The 22721-nt window shown below is 43.6% G+C and overlaps 2 pseudogenes; one reads left to right on the forward strand and one right to left on the reverse strand.

Annotated features, from left to right (window-relative positions):
• LOC113094962 (cytoplasmic dynein 1 heavy chain 1-like) overlaps positions 1 to 5060 on the reverse strand; it is an 11934-nt pseudogene extending 6874 nt beyond the window's left edge.
• Positions 5061 to 7414: 2354 nt separating this feature from the next.
• LOC113094961 (serine/threonine-protein phosphatase 2A 56 kDa regulatory subunit gamma isoform-like) lies at positions 7415 to 19841 on the forward strand (annotated as a pseudogene).
• Positions 19842 to 22721: the final 2880 nt, after the last annotated feature.

Consider the following 22721-nt stretch of genomic DNA (forward strand, 5'->3'; position numbering starts at 1 on the left):
ATGAGCGAGATGGCGAAGGGGTACAGCTGGTTGGCCTGATGGGCTTTGTTGACGATGGCCAGCGGCACGCGGAAGCTCAGCCACTTCAGGTTGCGCACCTCTTTGGAGAGCGTGATGATCTCGGGCAGGAAGTTGACCTTGAGCTTGAGCAGGGTGCCGGTGCGTCCGCGGGCGCGTGTGTTCTCGATGGTGAAGATGCGTCCGGACACGCCCAGGTTACGCTGCTGGACCTTCCTCGCCCAGTCCTCGAAGATCTCCTGCGTGTTGAGCTTGGCGCGGAAGCTGTCTCCGTCCTGCTTCAGCTTCAGACCCTCCACGTGGTTCTCCCAGCCCTTGCCCAGGACGTCTTCCACGCGCTTCATGTAGGCTGTCAGCTGCCGGTCGATCTGCTTGGCCCAGATGATGGAGCCGGAGACGGGGGGCAGGTCTCGCACGTGGCTCATCTTGCAGGACTGGCTCTGAGGATACTGCACCTTGAACTTGTCGTGCAGAGCCTCGATGTCGTCTTTGACGCGCTGGATGAGCTGCGTCTGGTACTCTCGGATGGCTCCGCGGATGTGCGGCCGCACGAACAGGGCGTTGAAGCGGGAGAAGATGCGGAACATCTCGTTGGCGTTCTTGGCGGTGCCCAGCTGGTCGCGCAGGCGTGCGGTGATGCGTGTCTCCACGCGGTCGATGCGCTCGTCGTAGCGCTTCATGGCCGCTTCCCAGGCCTCCACTCCCTCCTTCGACACGTCCAGTCCGTCCACTTCCTTCACGTTCTCGTAGGCCAGATTGACCTCCTCGATGGCGTTGACGTCTGCGGCATCCAAGAGCACCTCGGCCACCTTCATATCGTCGGGCTCGGCCGTCTTCCCCTGAGCATGCTGGGTAACGGCAGACACCTGGAGAGAGACATAGACTGCATTAGCTCTGTTCTGATTGGTCCGTCAGCAGACTCCAGGGTGTGTTATTGTAGATAACAGGTAAATATCACAGACTCATCCGGATCACTGCAGTCAGCTCTACACGCTCTGAAGCTTTCTGATTGGTTGGCTGATAATAAAATATTAGAACTCAATTCAATATTAGAGCATTGCATTAGCAGCGCAAGGTTGTGGGTTCGATTCCCAGGGAACAATGTCAGGTAAAAACTGTTTCCACAAAGTTACTTTGGATAAAAGCATCTGCTAAATGCATGAATTTAATTTAAGTCATCCTGGTATCGCAGACTCTTTCACACAAACGCAAAAGGAAAAGCAGGTTTCCTGGTCAGGAATCATTAATCTCTGACTGGTCAACAACAGAACGGTCAGAAGCCGACGGGTCACACCTGAGGTCGGAGCACTCGGACGATGACGGCTCTCAGCTGCTCGTGCTGTCGTCTGAAGCGTCTCATGTGGTCCAAGCGGGACTGGAGCTTCCTGTGCGCCGGACTGAGACGCCACACCATCTTCAGGTTCTCCTCCCTCTTCCTCTTCACGATGTCCCTCAGGAGCACCTGCAGCTTCTCGTACTCGTCCTCCCACGTCTGGAAGACCTCGAAACACGCCACCATCACCTGCGCAGGAAGCAAACAAGACTTCAGAAACTCTAATCTGCGATCTGGTTTGGTTCTGTGTGTTATTCTCAAGCCGAGGGGCGAGTACCTTCTCAAACTCCTCGTACGCTACATGCATGAGCTTGCGGGTGCCCAGCACTTTGAGCAGCTGAGAGCTCAGGTCTCTGGAGATGGCCTCCACCAGACGCAGCGCACGCTGGATGGGGTACTTGGTGTTTCGGATCTTGCGCAGGTGAGTGAAGATGGCCACCAGCGCCTGCCGGATCTTGTCCAGCTCAGTGGCCGACAGGAGATCGTTGAGAGGGAAGTCCTTCATCAGAGGGTTGTAGTCGTTCACCGTCTCCACAGCCTGCTTCAGACCTGAGAGAAACAGCAGAGCGGTCACAAGCGTGACGGAGCACAGCGTGAGATCTCCCTCGGACAGACGGCTCACCCGTGTCTGTGTCGAAGCTGACCGTGGCGTGGAAGCGTTTGCCGTGTTTGAGGATGTCGAGCGTCAGCAGCACCTCGGGACTCTCTCTCTTCTCCTGGATGCGGTTCAGAGCTCGCTCCAGGTTCAGCCAGAAGCTGATCTCCTGCAGAGCCGTTCCAGACGCCGGGTCTCGGTCCAGTTTAGTCACCTGAAACACAGAAGTCCAGATCAACCGTAGGGTAACCCTGCACAAAACACACTCCAGGTGAGCAGGTCACGATAAGATCATCTTCAGGGAAGAGAATCTAACAATTCAGAGAACCTTAAGACAATCAAAAAATAAAATAATAATAATTTCCATTTGGTACAGAAGCACGTTAGAGGAGCCTGTGTTTATCTGCAGTAGTACAGAGACATGATCTCAAACCTTCTGTATCTCCCGGATCCAGCGGTTGACTCCGGACTGAAGCTGGTTCAGGAAGCTGGGATCCTCCACTTTATCTCCGAAGTCTGTGACCTTGGGCTTGTCTCCGCGCTCGTAGCACTGCTTGGCCACGTTGGTGATGATGGGGTGTATGAGCAGACTGATCTCGGGGATCTCGATGTTCTGCTGCAGGTGCAGTAAGCCCATCTCCAGCTCCGCGATCTTCTTCTCCACCGAAGGAGCCATCTTATCCCCATCCCTGCACACACACACACACACACACACACACCGTGAGGACCGGCTCTCACCTGACTCTCTCTCTCTCTCTCGCTCGAGCAGACCTCACCTGTCAGCTTTACCAGACTCCCGGATGTAGGACTTGAAGTAGGGAGCCACAGCGTTGCTGATGAAGGAGTGCAGCGTCTCGTACGGAGAGTCTTCGCTCAGAGTCAGGACTCGCACCTGAGTGGAGATGGGTTTATCTGCATCGATCACAGCGGTCCGCTTGATCAGAGCCAGGCTGGAAGAGCACGGATATCATCAGAACACAACAACACAGTGCTGACAGAAATCATTAGGACGCTAGTATCTCCACCAGCTACGTCAGTTATTATTTGCCGCAGGGTGTCAGTAGGAAATATCAGTTTACATGATGACATGATGCAATTTCAATTGTTCTTTTCTCTTTGGAGTGATACAAGCTGTTTGTGAATAGATAAGATCCCTAAAGTCTCAAACCCAAAGAGATATTCTTTATCAAAGTAAAGACTCGTCCACGCCCCTCTAAAACACGCCCCCACATCTCTAAATCACTGTGTGGGAAGATTTGCATAACGCCGCCCACATGTTGGCGGTCTGAGCTCGTTACCTGTTTGATTTGAGCCCGTAGTGGATGTCGATGCTGATGTTGTAGGAAATGCACTCGCGCTCCTCCTCTCCTTCATCTCCAACATCCTCTGCAGAACAACAACAAACAACCAGCCGTGTGTGATCAATCAGCTAAACCATCTGATGTGAGCCCAACACAAGTGAAGAAGAGGAGCATGTGATGATGCTGGTGTGTGTGTGTGTTACTGCCTGGAGCACAGTTGCACTACAGTAACAAGAGCAGATTCACACTGAAGAGAGCATTGTTTGAGTCTCGTTCAAAGACATCGTGACCATAACTGACCCATAGTAAGCCCCGCCCCCCCTTAGTTACTGTTGCTACCTCGGACAAACAAACAGAGCAGTTCACTCTCTTACTTACGATGACAGATGTCAGTAATAACAGCTTATAACATACACTTTTTTTAGGTGACATACTTTCAATAAAGCCATTACAAAGTTAAACAAATCCCCCTGTAAATCACTTTAATCAGTAAAATATCAGCTTGTAATGGGGAGGTTCATCTTTGTTATTGATTAGAAACTGCTCCTGAAACGGAAGCGTCGGTGACGTCACCGGTCTGCAGGAGACACGCCCCGAGCGCGCGCAGATCCTTCATCAGAACAATCTCTTTACACCGCTGTGTCTGAAACTGTTTTTATACAGTCTACGGTCTGAAACATAGAGGTCTGAACCGAACACACTAGAGAAGGTTAATTCGGACATTTGACGTGACAGCGACTCAAACAGGGCGGGGCTACACAAACTCTGCGACACTTCTAAAATATAAAGACATCGATGACAGTCAGAGCAAAACCGCACCCAAACACTGTTTGCAGGCCATCCTGAGTAATCTCAGATACAGATTATATGCTTTATTCAAAGATAAAGGTGTCTAATAGAAGTTTGAATATCATTTTGCGAGACCTTATGTACCTTATAGCCATACTCTGAAAGCAACAACACTTTACCTCAGATCTTAAAAATAATTTAAAGAAAAGATATAAACGTTATGTCAAAACTGTGAACTCAATGCGAACCAACCAAGTGTATTCAATCACAAATATGGCATCAGTCAATCATTATGTACATTTAATTATGTCTTACAGGTTTAATATTTATGAATCAGATCATAAACTTGTAAAATTCATAAAATTTCGTTCCGAGTGCAGAGGCTCCGCCCACACACGTTTCTGATTGGCTGTGCAATTTGATTGACTGATTGATTGATTGTGTCACGTCGCCGTGTTAACAGTGCGTTTAACGGACTGTTGTCACCTTTCAGCGCGCTCCGCTCCACCAGGATCGACGGAATCTGAGGATCTGACAGGAACTTCCTCATCTGCTCCAGCGCGCTCTTCTCCTCCAGCGCGCTCTCGAGAGAAGCGGGTGCGTCGCCGCCATCTTCCAGCAGCAGCGGGACGAGCTTACGGATGTGTTTCTGCAGAACCGACGCGTCCGCTACCGTCTGCACCGCTGCAGAGACCTCCATCCCGCCGCCGCCTTCCTCTCCTCCGCCACTGTCTGACATTTCTCGCCGCGATGAAACGCAAAGAGCCGATGATCGAGCTGTGAGAGAGATCCGCTGTATCACGGACTCTGACACTTCACCGGAATGACCAGCGCCCCGCGCGTCGCCAAACTTTATTGTTTCTCGGAAGTCTGTGATATGTAGTTTTTCCAGCGGCGGAACGAATGAGTGAACGCGAAGCGAGAACTACAAATCACAGAATGCCGAAAAGCGTCACACGCGCTCGCGTCAGCTCGTTTCTGCTGCAGTGACGCGTGTATATGAAAGACAAAAATGCATTTCATGCCAAATTTTACATTCATAAATGTACACTTTCAAAGGAAACTCCTTCCTTTCTTGATTTTGGAAGAGATTTTGACGAGTATGTAAATTATAAGAATTCTATTGCATTTAAGTCTCTTTCATGGTGTGATTCTTAGACCCTTTTACTGTTTAGGGTTGGATTTAATGTATGTATACCTGATTGACTTTTGTTCTTATTCTTATTCTGTCTTTGTATTTGTTTCTTTTTTGTTACATTAAAAACATAAATAACAATAAAAGGTGTGCAAATATTTGGTTTCAAACACAGTATCATAGCTATTAAACTATTTCTTGTTTCCCTATTATTTTAAATCTGTATTTAACCTCAGAATGATCTCAGAGTAAAAAGACCTGCCAAAGTCTGATTTTGTGGTAGCCATGCTTTACAATTAAATTATTATAATCTTAATTCAAGTGATGAAGGATTCTGAAGATCTGACAGTAATGTTAAATATTAAATATAAAAATTATTCATATGATGACAATGAATGATAAAAAACTCAAGAAAGAGTAGGCCTGATCAAAAAGTAATCAAATGTACTCTAATAAAGAAACTGAAATGGCTAACAACTAACTTAGAAAATGGTCATTTGTAATCTGTACCTTCACTAAAGCTGAAAATAACTCATATTAACTCTAAACTTAACTCTATATGAACTGTATCCAAGCTGTCACGTGACTAGCGCCCGCCAATCAGCGCTCGCGCGGGTTAATATTGATCCTGAGCGCGCTCACAGATGATGAGTCACGCAAGAACAAGGTTCACTTTGAGATTTCTATCTGTATCTATCTATATGTATCTGTCTTTCTAATAAAAAGCTAGAAACTTGCAGATTTAACTTTGTATCATCTCATGCTACATTTTTAGAAATACAGATAATGATTTTTTGCCAGTATTCAGACATACAGTACTTTGGTACAGTAACTAAGGTAAGAATAGATCTTGTTTATAGATGCAGTAGGTAGCCACAGTGTTTTAATAATCATACATATATGGATTGTAATAAAATTTTTGTGCCATGAATCTCATTAATTTCAGTTGTTGATTTGCTTTTACATTCACCTGATTGTTTTAATATGTAAATGTACCCATCATTTTTACAAACCATTCTAATGTCTTTCTCTTAATGAGCAGGATGCAGCGTGATGCATATTTTAGATCTCAGCGGATACATGTCTTCTGTGTGCCACGGTTCTGTCGAAGCCATGCTTTTCTGACACTGCTCTGATTTCACTGACACGTGATCAAAGCAGTAGAAACATGCTCCGAAGACTCTCTCAGTCAGATGTACAGTGATAAACACGGAGATCACACAATCAGTGATCATCCAGCTGTGTTCAGATTGGGTTTAGTTACCTATCTTCTGATTCTGTCAGTCAGTGTGCTCATCAATAAATTACTGAAAGTTGAGACCCAATAAAGGCAAAAAAGAAAAAAGAAATTAAAAGCTCTGATATATCCTGATGTGACCTGATGCTTTTCTACATACAGAAAACAGATGGGCACTACATTCAATTGTGTAGCTTTTCACACTGTATATTATTTCAAAGCAGACTGAGATAAAATCACATTGTGTTTGGATTGTGTGAATGTTCTATATCGCTCCGAGCACGCAGAAGCAGAGATGTGAGTCTCGTTCAGTGAATCATACAGATCAGATCTGTTTCAAACACAGAAACATCCAAACACACCGTCCTGTCTCATCATGACTCTGGCTTCTCTAGAGCTGCTTTGAGTCTTTGAACCAGGACTTGATGAACTGTGACACTGATATTTTCCTGTTTATTACCGTGAACAATCTGAATCGTATAAAGGTGACTTACTGGAGAATCATGGCGATTTGTGAACATCTCTGATTTTAATTTAAGACTAAAGGTGGGATGTTTCTGTACTGCAGCAAAACATAATGAAGCTTGTAGTTTTTATGCACTTCTGTCTGATTTTGAGCCTGTGGATGAGAAGCGGTTCACATCTGTCCTTCCTGTCTTCTAGCCATTCAGAAGAGTTCAGTTGAAAAAGAATGATTGTTTTTGTTATATTTGACAACAGAAACACTAATGTTTTCTGTGTTCAGTGTACGAGTGACTCACTCTCTGTGTTGTTCAGTGTCTCTCAGTCTGTTTTCTCAGGCTTCAGCAGCAGTTTGTGTGCCGTGCTCTCTCTCTCTCTCTCTCTCTCACACACACACACACACACACACACACACACACACACACACACACAGAGTAATGAGGCGTGAAGGCTCTATAGGACTGCTGGAGGGGCCCCTAAGTCCCACCTCCTCCTCTCCTGACCAATAGGCTTCTGCCTGCAGTCTGCTGATGTCACAGCTCCTGTGTGCAGTGGACCAATGGGCTCGCAGCTCCTGCTGACATCATCCAGCAGTCGGTTCCTCCAGCACACAGCTTCATTTTCTGCTCAGCTTTTGTGTTCAAATGGAGTCTGCTCTGGCGGTGTAGGAGCTTCTGTGTTTTATCTGCGGCGTGTGCTGACATGCAGCTCGTCTGAGGCAGGATGGTGGTAGACGCTCCTAATCCCAACGGGCCGTTCCCGCCTGTGGCTCTCATGCACTTCAGAGGTGAGTGATCCGGACGGATTGTTCTGTGTCATTGAGGCTTCAGTGTCTCCTGCCCATCCCCCCACTCCAGCAGTGATGTCACAGGAAGTGAGGTCACAGCTGAAGGAAGGGTGTTGTGTACGTGGGAACAAATGTCCCTACAAGGATAATAAAACCTGTAATTTTTGACACTGTGGGGACTGGCCTGCAATCAATATCATTATAATATCTTTAGGTTAGCATAGCAGTAATAGAACTCTATGGAAAGTCCCCACAATACACAGGAACAAATGTGTGTGTGTGTGTGTGTGTGTGTGTGAGCAGCAGGACAGATACGGCTCTGTCAGCTGATTACAGTGTGTAGATCAGGAAGGTTTGCTCTCATATGTTTAACGTTTCAGGTGTGTTTATAAAGTTTAGCTTCCATTATAATTTGTAAACAGCTGATAGAGATGATCATCATGTCAGTATACAGTAAATAACAGATTCACTGGCGATATATGTTAGATTTCACTGGGGCATGTGTGACTTGTCTCAAAGTAGCTTTACAGTATTAAAAAAAGTAAATAGTGTGTTGAAATAATACGAGACCAACAGTAAAGACGAAACCAGTAGTTCAATTCCAGACTGCAGCAAAGTCAGATTGTGCAGAAGAATCATCTGTTTCCTGTGGTCTTGTCCTGGTGCTCCTCTGAGACAAGGTCTTTACAGGGGATCTGTATCTGGGCTCTAGTTGTCCTGGTCTCCGCTGTCTTTCAGGGCAGTAGAGGTCCTTTCTAGGTGCTGATCCACCATCTGGTCTGGATACGTACTGGATCCGGGTGACTGCAGTGACCCTCTGATCTGGACACAGACTGGATCTGGTGGCTACGGTGACCTCGGAACAAGAGAGAAACAGACAAATATTAGCGTAGATGCCATTCTTCTAATGATGTAGCAAGTACATCGGGTGTTATGTGAAGTGTTCCCAGTTCCGGTTTACCTAATTAATGCAGCCTAAAAATCCTTTAATGGATTTGGATATTAAAAGCATATTAGTATGTTATGTGTATGCCAGGTTAAAGAGATGGGTCTTTAATCTAGATTTAAACTGCAAGAGTGTGTCTGCCTCCCGAACAATGTTAGGTAGGTTATTCCAGAGTTTAGGCGCCAAATAGGAAAAGGATCTGCCGCCCGCAGTTGATTTTGATATTCTAGGTATTATCAAATTGCCTGAGTTTTGAGAACGTAGCCGGACGTAGAGGAGTATAATGTAAAAGGAGCTCATTCAAATACTGAGGTGCTAAACCATTCAGGGCTTTATAAGTAATAAGCAATATTTTAAAATCTATACGATGTTTGATAGGGAGCCAGTGCAGTGTGGACAGGACCGGGATAATATGGTCATACTTCCTGGTTCTAGTAAGAACTCTTGCTGCTGCATTTTGGACTAGCTGTAGTTTGTTTACTAAGCGTGCAGAACAACCACCCACTAAAGCATTACAATACTCTAACCTTGAGGTCATAAATGCATGGATTAACATTTCTGCATTTGACATTGAGAGCATAGGCCGTAAATTGTTTAATTCAAGTTCAGGAGGAACATGTTCAGATAATTAACACGACAGGAGCACAATCAGTAATCAACCCAGCGAAGTCAAGAAGTGTACACAGCAGAACCTCTGTCCCTTGACAGGTTTCCACCAATCCCTCCACTCCAACTCCAACTTTATTTATAAAGCACCCAATAAAACAACAAAGTTGACCAAAGTGCTGTACAGTAAGTTCAACTAAAAGAATATAAAGGCAAATAATAAAATTGACAATACACAACATACTAGACAGACCAAAGGATAACTAAAGCAACAATATCTCAGTCCTGATCAAAGGCTAATGAAAAAAATGTTTTTAACTGCTTCTTAAATTCAGTCAGAAAAAAAAATTGTCCCAAAGACACTGGCAAACTGTTCCAAAGCCTTGGCAGATACCGAAAAAGCACGGTCACTGAACTATAATTTTGATTGAGGAACATGTAGGAGATTTTGTCCATTTGATCTTAATGATCTCTTCAACTCTCGAACTTGAATAAGATCAGCAATGTATGGAGGGGCTATAGCATGCAACCATTTGTAATCTGTCCAAAATTTTTGATTGAGTACCATAATAAAGTGAGTTCCACCACCCCTTCTCCACACTTACAATTAGAGTTTGGGCCTTTGGGCTGTCTTCCCTCAGACAACACACCAAATATGCACAACCTTTACTCTGTTTATTATGTGTAAGTGTGAACTCGTGAATTTGAAAAATGCAGTTTTACAAATGTTAGAAAGATGGCTTTCTAATGAAAGATTGCAATCAAATAGCACACCTAGGTTCCTAACTGATGAAGAAGAATTGACAGAGCAACCATCTAGTATTAGGGTATATAATTTCACACCTGGTGTGTTACCCCCCTTATTTTGGTTTGTTTGGGCAAATGTGAATATGGCAGTCGTGCTCGGATCTGTGCCTAGACAGATCACCTGAGATCACCTGGATGAGATGCTCAAAATGATAAATGAATATAAAAACAGCTACAAACAAGCCCAGCAATAAACTCTGGAAGCTGATGTTGTTACATCCTGGTGGATGACATCTATGAGCAGAAAACCCCCCGAAAAATAAACCATGGAACTTTGACCAATTTTACTCACACGTGACTTGTATAAACAATATAAGACCTTTAGAAACTTTGCCGTGTGAAAGCGAACCGCTCCAATAATAACAAGCAACATTGTAATAATTTTAATCCCTGTTTCGGAACAAAGCAATTGATCTACAGGTGTGAGAGAACCCTTAGAGAACCCCCTTGTTCTAGGTTATTACATGCAGAGTTTTTAGGTCCTATTATTAACACCTCTGTTTTTTTTTTTCAGAATTTAGCAGTAAGAAATTACTCGTCATCCAGTTTTTTTATATCGACTATGCATTCCATTGGTTTTTCAAATTGTGTGTGTGGTGTGTTTCACCGGGTCGCGAAAAATATAGAGCTGAGTATCATCAGCATAACAGTGAAAGCTAACACCATGTTTCCTGATGATATCTCCCAAGGGTAACATATAAAGCGTGAAGAGTAGCGGCCCTAGAACTGAGCCTTGAGGTACTCCATACTGCACTTGTGATCGATATGATACATCTTCATTCACTGCTACGAACTGATGGCGGTCATATAAGTACGATTTAAACCATGCTAATGCACTTCCACTGATGCCAACAAAGTGTTCAAGTCTATGCAAAAGAATGTTGTGGTCAATTGTGTCAAACGCAGCACTAAGATCCAATAAAACTAATAGAGAGATACACCCACGATCAGATGATAAGAGCAGATCATTTGTAACTCTAAGGAGAGCAGTTTCAGTACTATGATACGGTCTAAATCCTGACTGGAAATCCTCACATATACCATTTTTCTCTAAGAAGGAATATAATTGTGAGGATACCACCTTTTCTAGTATCTTGGACAGAGAAGGGAGATTTGAGATCGATCTATAATTAATTGATTTGTTGCTGTCAAGTTGGGGTCAAGTTGTTTCATAATAATAATAATAATAATAATAGTAGCTGTAGTTATTTAACTGCCAGGGTTTGTTGTTAGGTTACAGTTGGGTAAGGGTTGGTTATGGTTATGTTAAGGTTAGTGAAAGTTAAAGTGAACTGATGTAATTCCAGACAGGGTTTCTCCTCGACTGTCACATGTTCCTGTTATAAAACAACTAGTTTGAGTAAAACTGCTTTTGATTCATCTGCTAGTTTTTTCTCAAGTGTTTTTTTATCTTTCCTATAATTCTTTATTGATATACGTATGTTATAAATGATGGTATCTGCTTTGAAGAGAAGTGCAATTTGTTTCATGCTGAATCCTACAATAGCTTTGAAACAGTAAAACAGAACGTGTGTTTGTTTCTAACAGAAGGTCTATTCTCATACTCTGTGTTGTTAGGAAAGCTGATGTGCTGCGATGCAGAGTCACTGCTGGAAAACTGTGAAAATCATCTGAAATGTTTGAGTATGATTAGTGATAATACAGGCGATTCAGATCTAATTAGGTGAATATGTTTCTATGTTGTTCACTGGAAAAGAGTGAAACTCCTTTAGCTCTCGTTAGTGATCTGTATATCAGACAGATCCAGAGTGTCATAAACTCTGCAGCCGTGTCCATGAGCATCAGATGCTGGCGTGTTATTTGCGTGTTGTTTTGAGTGTTTGGATCAGATAAGTGTCTCGTGTCTGAGGAGCAGATGAACTCCTCTCAAGTTCCTCGGGGAGACGTCTGTGGAGATCTCCAGCATGTGACGCTACTGGAACAATAATAATACCAGTCATGAACCACTCAGAGTCATCTGTTATCAGCAGAAGATGTGATGAATAATAAAAGCACCCATAAGAGAGGCACTATCTGTGAGCAAACATGATATTGTACATATGAAATCCTCAGTCGTGAGTGTAGTGCAGAGTTGAAACTATTTTTAATGTTCCTTCAAGTAGCTGAGGGGTAACTGGTTATGGTTAAGGACTGGTTAACCTCTCTCTCTCTATCTCTGTCTAAACAGCTGGTCAAATGAACCAAGGCATGGAACACAAATACACAAGAAAGGTTTATCTTAATTTAACTGAAATGCATTTGCAGCAGGTCAGTCACATTAAGGCCCATTTCTCTAGTGCTTTATACAGCGCTGTGTCAAAGCAGCTTCACAGAAATGAACAGAATCTATTATTAACTCAGTTATGGAGACAAATTGAGATTCTGCTGTGTGTAAGCTGTGCTCTCAGATCTGTAGGGTTGTGTTCAGATCAATCCAGTTCAACGCTGCTTCAGTTCATTTCATTAACAGAGTCAATAACAGTTCAGTAAAAGTTGATCTATTTGTGTATGAGTTCAGTTCTGCTATTTAAAGCAGCTCTACAGCAGACAGTAGTGTCATTATTCAGTTCAATCTGTGTCAGTGTTTTTGAGCATTTGGTTGTGTTTTCACTGAGGGTGGTTGTGAAGGAAACACATGTCTGTTCTTGACTCTTTTTTCACACTTGTGAGGTTCTAAAACAAAACTTTAGAGCTTAAATTAAATGTTTCATAACTGATGAATTTTGCAATATTCCTGTGAAGCTGCTTTGAATCAATCTGTATTGTATAAAGCACAATAGAAATAAAACTGATGCTACTTGACATATTTCTGTGGATGTATTTGGCTCCTGTAGCAGTGCAAGGGAAGTGATGGATGTGATGCAGGAGCTGGTGATTGTGCAGTTTCTCTAATCTCATACAGTCCTGGTGTGATGACGCTCTCTGCTCTTCTCGTGCTCCAGATGTGGCTCCGGCCGAGCAGGAGAAGCTCTTCATCCAGAAGCTGCGTCAGTGCTGCGTTCTGTTCGACTTCCTGTGTGATCCGCTCAGTGACCTGAAATGGAAGGAGGTGAAGCGGGCGGCGCTGAGCGAGATGGTGGAGTACATCAACCACAACCGCAGTGTGATCACGGAGCCCATCTACCCAGAGGTGGTGCACATGGTGAGTCAGGCCGGCTCTCAGGGGCCCGCGGCGGCCCTCGCTCGTCTCCAGACAGTGCAGCTTCTGTTTCCCATTAGAGACGCCGCGGCCGTTCGTTCTTGTGCTTTATTCACTCTGACTTCACATGCTTTTCTATTTACAGCATTAAAGAAGCTTTATCAGGCTGCATCTGAAACACAACGGACCTTTTCCACATTTCTGTGTTCTCTTCTAGAGCAGTGAATGAGAGAGTACCACAAATATATATTTTGTAGTCCCGTTTGCTCAGAAAGCAAATAAAAAACTCCATTATAGTGTTTTCATGACTTTATAAAAAGGATTGAGAGAGACTGATGACGGCAGTCAGAAGAGACGGAGTGTGATGTAAACATGTTGACGTGCTGCTCATCAGGAACGTGATGTCCGTGTGTGTCTTGTGTTGTGTTGCAGTTTGCGGTGAACATGTTCAGGGCTCTTCCGCCCTCATCGAACCCCACGGGAGCAGAGTTCGACCCGGAGGAGGATGAACCGACTCTGGAAGCAGCGTGGCCTCATCTACAGGTGCTTCCTGACACCGTTCACAGCGTTATCTGACCGCTTCTACATCACCAGAGCCAGGAGACCTGACACCACCAGCCAACAGTCTGGAACAACTAACATTTAAAGTGTCCCTCTGTTATTTGATCAAAAATGATTCTAATGTAAAACATCTGTTTTCTGTGTGAATCTGTGTTAAAATGTAATGTATTTCTGTTTTTTCAGCATCATTCCTCCAGTCTTCAGTGTCACATGATCTTCAGAAATCAGAATAATATGATGATTTACTGCTCAAGAAACATGAAGATTATTATCAGTGTTGAACACAGTTGTGCTGCTCAATATTTCTGTGGAAACTGTAAAACTACCATTCGAAAGTTAGGGGTAAATAGCACTTTAAAAATTACTACTTTTAATTCATCAAAGAGCCATTACATTTATAAAAAGTGACTGTAAAGAAATGTAAAATAAACTTTGTTCTTTTGAACTATATTCATCTGTGAATCCTGAAAAATCTAATGTAACATTGAATCAGTAAATCATCATATTATTCTGATTTCTGAAGATCATGTGACACTGAAGACTGCAGGAATGATGCTGAAAATACAGCGGAGCATCACAGAAATACATTACACTTTAACACAGATTCACACAGAAAACAGATGTTTTACATTCTGATAACTTTCACTATTTTGGCTGTATTTTTGATCAAATAAATGCAGCTTTGGTGAGCAGAAAAGACTTCAAGAAAAAAGAAAAAAAGCTTATTGGCTAATAGTATATTCAGTCATAATTGTATGTTATGTTTATGCAGTGTCTTTATGTGCCACATACATAGAAGCAGTGTTTTCAGGTGAATCTGTACATGTATGCAGTGTGTGACGACAGCAGCGATCATGAGAACATCACTTGTTGCTCATCACCGCATCTCTCTGTTTCTCAAAGCTGGTGTACGAGTTTTTCCTGCGGTTTCTAGAGTCGCCCGACTTTCAGCCGAATATCGCAAAGAAATACATTGACCAGAAGTTTGTGATGCAGGTATGCAGATATTTCCCTTCACTGTATAGAAGCTGAAGTCTCAGTTTGAGTTCAGACGTGTGAGAGACTGCTTCTGAACTGATTTCAGCTTCTGGAGCTGTTCGACAGTGAAGATCCACGAGAGAGAGATTTCCTGAAAACCACCCTGCACCGAATATACGGGAAGTTTCTCGGGCTGCGCGCTTACATTAGAAAGCAAATTAATAACATATTTTACAGGTGAGCAGTGCCTTCATGCTCCGTGTTAGTGGTCTGATAACACAGTCTTCTCTGGAAGAAGGTTCAGGTTTGTGTGTAAGTGTCTCTGTGTGTGTGTTTGCAGGTTTATTTACGAGACGGAGCATCACAACGGAATCGCAGAGTTACTGGAGATCCTGGGCAGGTAAAACACCAGCTGTCCCGGTGCATGCTGGGAAATCTTCTGGTCTCTGACAGCTGTGTTTCTTCTGTCCGACAGCATCATCAACGGCTTTGCTTTACCATTAAAAGAGGAGCACAAGATCTTCCTGCTGAAGGTGTTACTGCCGCTGCACAAAGTGAAGTCTCTGAGCGTCTATCACCCGCAGGTCAGTCCACGCTCCGCTCATTACACACCGGTCACTCACACTGACCAGCGCTTAACACCGTCTCGTCTCGCTCCAGCTGGCGTACTGTGTGGTTCAGTTCCTGGAGAAGGACAGCACGCTCACTGAACCGGTAAGACCACACACGCTCAGACAGCATTCAGTGCATTATGGGATTGATGCGACCCATGAGGCTTTGCTGCCGCTGTGCAGGTGGTCATGGCTCTCCTCAAATACTGGCCCAAGACTCACAGTCCGAAGGAGGTGATGTTCCTCAACGAGCTGGAGGAGATCCTGGACGTGATCGAGCCGTCCGAGTTCGTGAAGGTCATGGAGCCGCTCTTCCGTCAGCTGGCCAAGTGTGTGTCCAGTCCTCACTTCCAGGTGAGTGAAGAGTTTCAGACGTCAGTCAGAGCTCCAGAAGGTTCCAGATTCATTCTTTGTCTCCTTCATACTACATACATGTGATGTAGAGCACTGACATGTTCCTCATCCAACAGTGAAACAACGAAAAGAACCAACATACACTTAATAAGAATAGAATGTTATAAACTATCAAGAGTATGAGTGTGCTGTTGAGGAAAGAATAAAATTGAGATTTTTGTAAAATTAACCTTGAAATTGTTACATTAAAAAATATTCATAATTAGACCAGTTACTTTTACTGATTGCATGATTACATCAGTGTTGGGGTAACGCATTACAGCAACGCGAGTCATGTAATCAGATTACTTTCCCAAGTAACTAGTAAAGCGACACTTTCTTTCTTTCTTTCTGTAATGTAAACATTGTGGCAATGAAGTGGAGGATCCAAATGCAGCTTTAGTAAGATCTTACTCAGGGTCAAACACCAGCAAAACAGTAATATCCAAGAAAATCCAAAGGAGTAATCCAATAAACAGGCAATGATCAGGACAGGCAGCACACAATCAAAAACAAGAAACAGTCCAAGATCAAAAACATGAAGGCAAGGAAACTCAAAAAACAAGGAAACTAGGAAACATCACAGGCTATCAAACATCAGTAAGAGTTATATATAGTGTGTGACTGATGAGGTGATGAGAGACTGGTGACTATAATTGGTGATGAGTCTGGGCAAAGGATTATGGGAAATGGAGTCCAGGGTCAAATGATAAGAATCGCCTCTATCGAAGCTCACAGGCACTATAGCTAGAGATCGTGACCCTTACAAATGTTCAGTAATCTATCTACTTTGTTTTCTTATTTACTGACTGACACCATCTCTAATTAAAAATAGCAGTAGAAGTACTATCATTACATTAAGCAATATTTCTGTCACGGTTTCTTCAAATTCAACCGAATTTTTATTTTTATTTATCTTGCCATGAAGAACATTAGGTTTCTGTTTGTTTATGATATAATGATAGTTTTAGTCAAAAGAAATGATAAAATGCTCATGAAGCGACTCTCAGAGTAGTTCTAGAGATCATGTTCATATATTGACTTCAGTATGTGTGTAGTACACCAAACCTCTCTCAGAGACACGCAGAACACACAGGATTCATAAATTATATAAAAGTAGTCTGATTTTATCACCTGAAATGTGTAATGTAGTGGATTTAGTTACAAACTACAATTTCTGTCGTGTCATTTGGAGTCAGTAACAGACTACAGTTTGTGAGTAATCTCTCTTGTGACAAGCGCTATACAAATAAATCTGACGTGACGTGTGTTTCTGACAGGTGGCCGAGAGAGCGCTTTATTACTGGAATAACGAGTACATCATGAGTCTCATCAGTGACAACGCAGCCAAGATCTTACCCATCATGTTCCCGGCGCTTTACCGTAACTCCAAGAGCCACTGGAACAAGTGAGAGTCCCGTTCCTTCTGTTAGGATGCTCCGAGCTCGATGTGTCTGTGAGGGTTTCTCCATCACTCTTCCTCTCTCTTCTGCAGGACCATTCACGGCTTGATCTATAACGCACTCAAGCTCTTCATGGAGATGAACCAGAAGCTGTTTGACGACTGCACACAACAGTTCAGAGCCGAGAAGAACAAGTGAGTTGAGCCTCAAACCCAGCGTAGTTTCAGGTGAGATGAGTTCAAACCCTGACGCTTCTGCTTCCAGAGAGAAGGCCAAGCTGAAGGAGAGAGAGGAGGCCTGGATGAAGATCGAGAATCTGGCCAGATCTAACCCACAGGTGTGTTCCTCTCCAACACAAGGTTTCCACTGACCTCCGTCTGCTTCAGTCTGTCTCTTCTGACTCTCTGTAACGCTCATGTCTCTGTTTCTGTCACTCTCTGCTCCACTAGTTCACTTTGTGTGTTGATCCGTCTGCACTAAACAGTCCTGTAGAAATGGAGACTGATGGTCCCTTTATAGAAGATGTTCAGATGTTAAAAAAGACAGTGCAGGCCAGAGCCATTCAGGTAATTCAGAGATCTGAGCTTCATCTTCATCATCATCATCATCATCCTCAGATCCTCTCTCTTCTCAATCTCTTCCTGAACGAAAGCGTTTCTTGTTACGAGTTCAGAAGTATCAACTGTGCGCAAAATGAGCCACGTTTGGTTTCTGACCAAATATATTTATTTCCGGTGCCTCACTAAGACCTCGTTATCTCTGGAACTGAACCAAACGATGAGTACAAAAGAAAAGATTCTAATAGGATATTAATATATCTTTAATATTTATTGAGTTACACACATAAAATCTTGCAATAAGTGCTTATTCCCCATTTCGGAACGGTCACCACTGGCATATAATGCCACACAGATATCTAAAGTCACCAGATTTTACTAAAAGAGATTCCAGTCTCTGCGTGAACATGATGCGTCCATCTTTCTGAAGACTGTCTCTCCTCCAAATCTCTGGAGGCAAGTGTCATTTTGACCCTCTTTACATAACTGTGGATTACTCACACATGGCATTTAATATTTTGACTTTTTTCATCATTTACGTATTTCATTCACCAGAAGAAAAATAGTTTTTTTAGCTGGGTACGTCTGGATGAATTGACAGAATGACGCAGATATGTTATAATAAAAGCAGTGTTGGGAAGTAACTAGTTACACGTAACAGCGTTACATAATTTAATTAAAAAATAAATGTAATAAGTTACAGAGAAAAACTGTAACTGTAACAAATGCCAGTGTTTTCTGTCATAACTATGCAAAGATTTGATTTCAAAACAGTACCATAGCTATATATATATATACTAGGCTATATCTCATGATTTGAAATCTGTATTTAATCTCAGAATGATCTCAAAGTAACTCTGATTTTGTAGTGGATGTGCTTTAAAATTAAATTATTATAACCTATAATTATAATCAAGTGATGAATGATTCTGAAGGTCTGACAGTAATCAGTGTTGAGTTCTACTGTAAGATGAATTTATGATTAACAGTTGAAAACATTAGAAAAGTAATCAAATGTAATCAGTTGTATGACATTAATAAAGTAATTTAAATATTTACACTACTTCTTACATTTTACATAGTGTAATTTGTAATCTGTAACCTGTTACATTTCCAAAGTAACCTTCCCAGCACTGAATAACAGAGAGGATTCTGGGAGAGTGATGACCGACAGTGTGACTCGTGTGTGTGTGTGTGTGTGTGTGTGTGTGTGTGCGCAGGTGGCGAGGGAGCAGAGGAAGGAGCGGTCGCTCGTCAGGCGTAAATCAGATCTTCGTCAGGACTCCTTCACCACCAAAGCCTTGGAGACGCACCGGCGCGCCGACGACATGCTAACCAGCCACGACTAGCTCAGGTGTTCGTTTGGAGGCTCCACATCTCCGGGGGTTTCTTGACTCTCTTCGTCTGGTCCGGACGCTCGCCGCTGCGTGATTGAGACGCCGAGCGGAAAGCTTTCTTTGTGTTTCAGATTTGTGTTTATTTTCAGGGACTGCTGCCAGTGCCAATACTGTCATGCTGATTAGCCGTAGTTTTATTTCTCTGTTTATTGCTTCAGCTAATGTGATGTTTCAGACTAAAGCACGTCTGTCACGTGTTCTCTCTGTGTGTCGCTCGGAGCGGATGACTTTAGTTCACTTCTGTGCCACAGACGGTTTGGTTAAACGTTGTGCTGTTTCACTGGTTCAAACAATGGTTCGGTTTCTCCATCGGATCGACAGCTGAATGTCACCAACATTCCCGGATCAGTTCATCCCACACGGAGCTCTGGGATCCGACAGGAATCTCTTCTGATCTCAGACTCGACTCCAGAAGGACCTCAGTGCCTTCCAGCGCAGAGACGAGGGCCTTCGGTCCGTTCGGATGAATCCAGATCCAAACACAGCGGTGTGACGCAGACGCTCTGATTGTTCATTTCCATCTGGATGTTTCCAGTTATTTTATTGAACTACCTAGAAGCACTTCCTGAAAACTTGAAAACTCTAATGTGTGTGTGTGTGTGTGTGTGTGTGTGTGTGTGAGTGTGTGTGAGAGAGAGAGAGAGAATAAGTCGCATGCTTACAGTCATTTCTGTACCGTTGTTTGAACTCCTGTATGTTTAATCACTGCATTTTATTCTTTTCAACTTTTCACCTATAACAATTCATTCAGTATGCGAGTATATAAATGTAGATGTATAAAAAACATTTTTGTCTCCTTCTTTTCCAAACACACTCACACACTCCACTGAAAGTCGTGACATTTTGCCAAGTATGTTGACCCATACTCAGAATTGGTGCTCTGCATTTAACCCATCCATGTGCACACACACACACACACACACACACACACAAACCATGAACAGTGGGCAGCTATATATCCAGCGCCCGTGGAGCAACTGGGGGTTCATGGGTATTGAGGGAGGAAGAGAGCACTGTTCATTCTCTCCACCCACCTACAACTCCTGCCAGCAACAAGACTTGAACCGGCAACCTTCTGGTAACAAGTTCGGCTCACTAACCATTAGGCCACAGCTGCCCTTTAGACCTCTGAAGAGTTTATAAGTGTAATCTATGAGACAGCACAATGCAGAGAAACTGAGCGGAGGATCGCCGCAGAAGTAGAGCCCCACCCATCAAATCAGGTGCGTGAGCCGGCTGCTACGCCCATCGTGAGGGAGAACACTGCGGAAGCTGAGAGTATGGAGTGGATCTCCGTCCACTGTACCGCAGCTGAGGATGAGCTGATTATACACAAATCCTCACCCACCTCCCCGCTCCTGCCTTCTCCACTGCTGTCGTCTGCTCGCCCTCATCCATCTATACGGTGCGAGCGCCATGTGTCTGATGTGTAGACCCAGCAGCTCCGCCTCAGCTCCTAGCTCCTTTGCCTCCAGTGTCACCCATCGCTCCACCAGCTCCACCGGGCTCCCTGTCCCTCCGGCTCCACCTCTGTCAGGCGTCGACCCACCATCACCCCTGGACTCTCTTAGACTCCTTCCTCCCGCCAGCTCCACCTTGGTCCTCAGTCGCTCTGGCTCCGCCGCAGATTTCCAGATCTCCGCTTCCGTTTCAGTAGACAGAGCCCTCAGCTCCAACCTGGCCCCCCGGATCCTCAACATCCTCCTGACTCGTTGGCTCTCCATCTCCGCCTCGGGCTCCACCTCCACCTGCTCCACCGTTAGTTGGACCCCTGGAGTCGCTGGCCATTCCTCCTCCATGACTCCTCTCTCCATCCGCTCCACTGTGGCTCCAGCTTGGCTCCTCCTGATCCAAGCCCCTCCTGTCTCCGATCTGGGTCCTCCCTCCATCACCTCCTCCGTGTCCATCCTCCTCCTGAGCCTCCTCCCAAGTTCCCACCCATGCCTCCCTTTGTTGTTTCTACAGTGCGAGGATGCATTTTCCAGTAGGGGGCGAAATGTCAGATTTCTGGACCTGTTTTGCCCTTGTAGTCCTTCCTGTGTTTCCTTATTTGGTCTTGTTCCTGTCCTCGGTCTGTCTTATTAGTTTGATTAGTCGTCCCATGCACCTGTGTTTCCCCTGTATTTAAGTCCTAGTCTGTACAGTCTCTCTCGGTTGGGTCTGCTTGTTGTCTACGTGTGTTGGCTCAAGCTCCTATTGTGGATCATCCCCTGTGTTTCCTTGATTAAAGGCAGTTCTCGTTTACTCATGCCTCCTGCAAGCTTCCTTTACGGCATGAACGACAACTATAAAGGCCACCAGAAGTGAAATGAACAAGCCTCAGTCTGAAGGAAGTGCTTATATCTCTGCATCTCACTCAAATAAACAGGAAAACAAAGTCACTTGCGCTACTTTTTTGAAAAAGTAATCAGAGTTCGTGATTCAAGTTACTTGTAATGTGTTATCCCCAACACTGCATATGTATGTAGTTCACATATAGTTTATCAAAACATTATTATATGTACAGAATAAAAAAAAACTTTTCCATTTCTGAGGTGCTAATATTTTCTATTGATTTGCAAAATTCTGACATTCTTGTACAGCTTTTATTTGTGAGTTCAGTGTTGTATAAGCATACTGAAAATAAAGAGATCATGTGGACTTATATTTAAATCTTTAGTGTCTCATACAGTGATTGTTTAGTGTTTGAGCTTCTGTTCACCTGTAAAACAAACATTAGACGAGGGGTGTCCTGAAGGGTCACTGCTCCAAACACCTGAAGCAGCTGATCCAGGTCAGACGACAAACCTCCAGGAAAGATTTCGGATGCTCCTGATTTAGAGAAACATCTGCAGATGTTGGACAGATCGAGTGGTGTGGATCATGTTTGTAATTTAGTTTATCAGTTCATTTGTACATTTTATACCGATTTGTGCTTAATCTTAAACCATTAACATTAAACGTGCAGTCACTGGTTTAGCAGTCCAAACCCGTTTTGACCACTAGAGGACTTCTTCTGCTCAGGATGAAACTATAAACCCCTTGAACCCTGATCTCAGAGCTCAAACAAACCTCCAGCCATGAAGAAAACACACACAGAAGCACTTTAATCAGCAAGCGTCACGCTGCATTCTGTGTCAGTTTGTTCAGGTCACAACTCGTTCATTAAAATGATCATTCTGTCAGCATTCACTCTCCTCACGACCTGTGAGAGTTTATTCTTCTGTTGAACATTAAAGAAGAAACAAACATCTGCTGGTAGCCATTAAGTTCATAGTATGAAAATAAATAAATAACTCAGAAGGGATCAGAAGCTGTTCTTTTGTGTTTAAAAGAAGTAGATTAAACATGAGGGAGAATAAATGATGTCTGAACTAGGGTGAACTATCCCTTTAATATGTGAACCACATTTGGACATTAATTGATTTATTGTATTTATTTATTTCTGTAGATCTGAACTGAGTCTAATCCCTGAAATGACTGATGTGTTTCAGAAACATGCCTGACCTCTGTGAAAATCCGCTTCCAATGTGACTGATGGATTACTTCCTGTCTGGCATCAGAGCACTAATGAAACATCCTTCCAGCTCTTTCATCTGCTGCCTTCAGACACATTAAATCAGTCCGACCCCACACTCACACAGAGCTTGACAGACGGGGAGGAAATAAAGAAAAACTAAATCAATC

This window comes from Carassius auratus, unplaced genomic scaffold (assembly GCF_003368295.1).
Source record: "Carassius auratus strain Wakin unplaced genomic scaffold, ASM336829v1 scaf_tig00215557, whole genome shotgun sequence".
NCBI classification, from domain to species: Eukaryota; Metazoa; Chordata; class Actinopteri; order Cypriniformes; family Cyprinidae; genus Carassius; species Carassius auratus.